General features: G+C 47.3%; 1 pseudogene; it reads right to left on the bottom strand.

The window, feature by feature from the left end:
- Positions 1-379: 379 nt before the first annotated feature.
- On the bottom strand, positions 380-1327 carry LOC137148556 (olfactory receptor 11A1-like; annotated as a pseudogene).
- Between the last annotated feature and the right edge of the window lie 3563 nt (positions 1328-4890).

Raw genomic sequence — 4890 nt, 5'->3', positions numbered from 1 at the left:
CATCATATATTTGCATAATGTAGACATTGTAGATACACACACACATAAATCTAAGTCTCTTACCCTACAAGGAAGGGATGCTCAGCTTCCCAGCTGAGTCTGTTTTTCCTGCACTGTCGCACTGAGCACAATCCCCTGTCATTGGCTGAACTCAGAGCAGCCTCTAGTTTAAATCTCTCACCAGCCCAGTCGCACCCAGCTGTGGCATCTGATAAAGGCCCTAACAAGAACAGGTCACAGGTTCCAAGAGTCTGTCTCTCTCCACTTCTGCCCCTGACGGTGACTCTAAAAACATAACACAGCCCAGTCAAGTTTCATTCCAGGCCCTAAACCAACGTCTGGCATATCTATTTTATTTCAAGCTAAGGCACCTGGTCAGCTACCATTGTCCTAACATGCATTTCCTGCAAGCTTTCCTCAGGGCCTCCTTGACTTCTTTGTTTCTCAGGGTGTAGATGAGGGGATTGACCAGGGGAGTCAGGACCGTGTAGAAGACAGAGAGAATGGTTTTGAAGTCCCTCAGCGTGTGGGCTGTTGGGAACATGTAGACGACTAGCAGAGTTCCTTAATAAATGGACACCACAATGAGGTGAGAGGAGCAGGTGAAAAAGGCCTTTTGCCTCCCAGTGGTGAAAGGGATTCTCAATATGGTGATGATGCAGATGTAGGACATCATGGTCAGTAGGAATGGGACCAGGGAGAATATCAAGCTGAGTGTGAGAGACAACATTTCCATCAGCTGAGGGTCATTGCAGGAGAGTTTTACAAGTGGAATAAAATCGCAAAGGAAATAGTCAATGCTATTGGGACCACAGAAAGTTAACTGTGATATCGACAACGTTGTTATGTTACTAGCTAGGAAGCCACCTACCCAAGAGCCTGCTGCGAGCTGGAGACAAGATCTGCCACTCATACGGGCTGCATAGTGAAGTGGTTTGACTATGGCTAAATACCAATTGTAAGACATCACCGATACGAGCAGGCATTCTGTACCTGCCAGAGAACCAAAGAAATAATATTGTGTGATGCACCCACTGACTGAGGTAGTTCTATCCCCACTCAGGAGACTAGCCAGCATCCTGGGCAGGATGGTGGAGGTGTAGCAGGTCTCCAAGAAGGACAAGTTCCCCAGGAAGAAGTACATGGGGGTGTGAAGATGCTGAGCAGTGACAACTAGCACCATGATGAGGATGTTCCCAGCCATGGTTGCGATGTAGATCACTAGAAACAGCAGGAAGAGAAGGATTTGAAGTTCAAGCAGGGTCCTGAATCCCAGGAGGACGAATTCTGTGATGGACCTTTGATTTCCCTGTTCTGGGGCCGCCATCGGGGTGTATCTAAGGGAAAGAAATTCACTCTGTGATATTAACAAACAACATTCACTCCATAAGATGTCAACATTGTTTTCATGGTCCTTCTTTGCTGGGTACTGGATCAATAGCTCAGTGGAGAATGGAGCCTGGGGAGGGGAAACGCCATCTCTCATGGTCTCTGGGAGATATTTCCTATCCAGGAAGACTGCAGGTTCCACAAAACGTTAGTCTCTCTGGAAACCTGTGCAGTACCTTGGCAGATGTCACCAAGCACTCAAATACTGTGGTGATGGGACTCAGACACAGCAGTGCAGACAGCTATAGGAGACTGACTAGATAGCTATTGCTTCAGATAGTCACATCTGTCACTGCCTAGTGTCTATAATCAGAACAAAACAGGCTGGAGTGCCATGGCTGAAATGGGTCGCAATTTTACATTTGAAGGGAACAAAGAACAAACCAAGCAAATAGAGCTGGGAATTGCAGTGGGGGACGGTGCAGGGGGAAGCCTGCTGCAAGTGAATTGTGAGGAAAATGGACTTCTAGGAAAGACTGCTAGAAGATGAGGGTTGGAAGGGACCTCAGGAAGTCATCTAGTCCAACCCCCTGCTCAAAGTAGGACCTACCCTGACTAAATCATCCCAGCCAGGGCTTTGTCAAGCCAGGTCTTAAAGACCACTCAGCTGTGCAGGGAGCCACCTGTATTTCCAGGGTTGTGGCTGGGATCCCCCCCACAGCCCTGCTGTCAGTGCTGCCCTAACTCTGAGCCTAATCTTGCCCCTCCCCCACCAAATTTTGTGCAAATGTAAACAGTGAAATTGTTAAAAAAATTGAAGGAAAAAGCAACAAAAATCAGAATTAGTCCTCAGAAGTGCAGCCAACCCCCTCCACCCATGAATTCTGCCAAGCCTGCTTATGGCCAGTGTCTCGTCCCCTAGCATCCAGCACAGCAGCAAATATCAGCTCCATTCTCCCACATTATCTTGCTCACCCCCTTGGCACCCCGGCGAGGTCAGTGCCAGAAAGAAAAGTAAAGCCTTGTGGGCTTCACAGAGGGAAGGTAAAAGGGGAAACAAGGATGCCCCAGTGTTTGAAGAGCTTGCCTTAGACTTGGCAGACATTGATTGAATTCCCTCCTTTGTCACGAGCTCCGTGTGGGACCTGAGGTCGGATTTCCAAAGGCCGGTGGGTACCTAAAATTGCACCCTGATGCCTGAGTAGGGTCAGTAGCTAACGTCAGTCGATTTCAGCTCCCTGTAAGGGTATCATAGAATCATAGAATATTAGAGTTGGAAGGGACCTCAGGAGGTCATCTAGTCCAACCCCCTGTTCAAACCAGGACTAACCTCAGCTATATCATCCCAACCAAGGCTTTGTCAAGCCTCAGCTTAAAAACCTCTAAGGATGGAGATTCCACCACCTCTCTAGGTAACCTATTCCAGTGCTTCACCACCCTCCTAGTGAAAAACTTTTTCCTAATGTCCAACCTAGACCTCCCGCCCTGCAACTTGAGACCGTTGCTCCTTGTTCTGTCATCTGCCACCACCGAGAACAGCCTAGCCCCATCCTCCCTGGAACCCCCTTTCAGGTAGTTAAAGGCTGCTATCAAATCCCACCTCACTCTTCTCTTTTGCAGACTAAACAAGCCCAGTTCCCTCAGCTTCTCCTCATAAGTCCTGGGCTCCAGTCCCCTAATCATTTTGATTGCCCTCCGCTGGACTCTCTCCAACTTGTCCACATCCTTTTTGTAGTGGGGGGCCCAAAACTGGACGCAATATTCTAAATGCGGCCTCACCAATGCCGAATAGAGGGGAATAATCACTTCCCGTGACCTGCTGGCAATGCCCCTCCTAATGCAGCCCAATATGCCATTAGCCTTCTTGACAACCAGGGCACACTGCTGACTCATATCCAGCTTTTTATCCACCGTTACCCCCAGATCCCTTTCTGCAGAGCTGCTGCCCAGTTCGTCGGTCCCCAGTCTATAGCTGTGCATGGGATTCTTCCTTCCTAAGTGGAGGACTCTGCACTTATCTTTGTTGAACCTCATTAGGTTTCTTTTGGCCCAATCCTCCAGTTTGTTTAGGTCACTCTGTATCCTATCCCTACCTTGCACGGTATCTACCACTCCCCCCAGCTTAGTGTCGTCCGCAAACTTGCTAAGGGTGCAATCTACCCCATCTTCCAGATCATTAATAAAGATGTTGAACAAAACCGGCCCCAGGACCGACCCCTGGGGCACTCCGCTTGTGACCGGTTGCCAGCTAGACATGGAGCCATTGATCACTACTCGTTGAGCCCTATGCTCTAGCCAGTTCTCTATCCATTTTATAGTCCATTCATCCAACCCATACTTCTTTAACTTTCTGATAAGAATACCGTGAGAGACAGTATCAAAAGCTTTGCTAAAGTCAAGGTATATCACGTCCACCGCCTTCCCTACATCCACAGAGCCAGTCACCTCATCATAGAAAGCAATCAGGTTGGTCAGGCATGACTTTCCCTTGGTGAATCCGTGTTGACTGTTCCTGATCACCTTCCTCTCTTCCAAGTGCCTTAAAATGGATTCCTTAAGGACCTGCTCCATGATTTTTCCAGGGATTGAAGTGAGGCTGACCGGTCTGTAGTTCCCTGGATCCTCTTTCCTCCCTTTTTTGAAGATGGGCACTAGATTTGTTTTCCAGTCCTCAGGGACCTCCCCCTGTTGTCACGAGCTTTCAAAGATAATAGCCAATGGCTCTGAAATCACCTCAGCCAACTCCCTCAGCACCCTCGGGTGCATCGCATCCGGCCCCATGGACTTGTGAATGTCCAATCCTTCTAAATAGTCTTGAACCCGTTTCTTCTGCACTGGGTCGGACTTTTCAAAAGGGAGGTAATGTACACAACACACACAGTCAACTGCCACTGAATTGCTATGAGAGCTTGGCACATAACTCCCTTATGCTTCTTGGAACAGCCCAGAGCATGCAAGCATTGAAGTCCAGGAACTTGAAATTAGAAAACTGCAAATAGTTCCTTTCCAAGACCTGGAAAAGTTTCAGAGTCACGTGGATCTTCAGTGCCACAGCAATAATAACAATGAGATAATCCTGTGGGCCGCTAGCTGATCTATTGGAGTGTTTGATAACCAACAGCACAGGACTGATTCCCTCCCGTAAAGGTCAGCGCCACACATTCCACTAGCCAGTTCACAGTCATATATGGGTAGAGGGAATAATAATTTCATTTGGGGGCATTAAAATATATTCTGCAACTTGAGTCTAGAAGTACCTTTTTCTACATGAAGTTTGACACACTGTCACTTCTTGCCATGAAGGAAATGTTTGTTACAGGCTTTACAGATGATTGCAAATTTCCACTTAATTCTGAATGCAAAAACAAATTGGGTTATTCCCAGTCTTTGTCTAGCATAATTATCTCCCTAACCACTGAATAAGGGCACAGTTGATTTTATTGCCAGTGTGAATAAAGTTCTCCAAAGATTTGTTCTTCATAATGCCAAATGTCCAATATTTGTGGCTCCCATAGTCGCAGTTTTTTTAATTAATCTGAGCAAAATAGCAAATATGGATGA

The sequence above is a fragment of the Emydura macquarii genome, unplaced genomic scaffold (assembly GCF_026122565.2).
Source record: "Emydura macquarii macquarii isolate MOO-44397 ecotype Brisbane River unplaced genomic scaffold, CSIRO-AGI_Emac_v2 contig_635, whole genome shotgun sequence".
In the NCBI taxonomy this organism is placed as follows: domain Eukaryota; kingdom Metazoa; phylum Chordata; order Testudines; family Chelidae; genus Emydura; species Emydura macquarii.
Note: the sequence above shows the minus strand (reverse complement) of the source record. Positions and strands in the feature narration are given on the sequence as shown.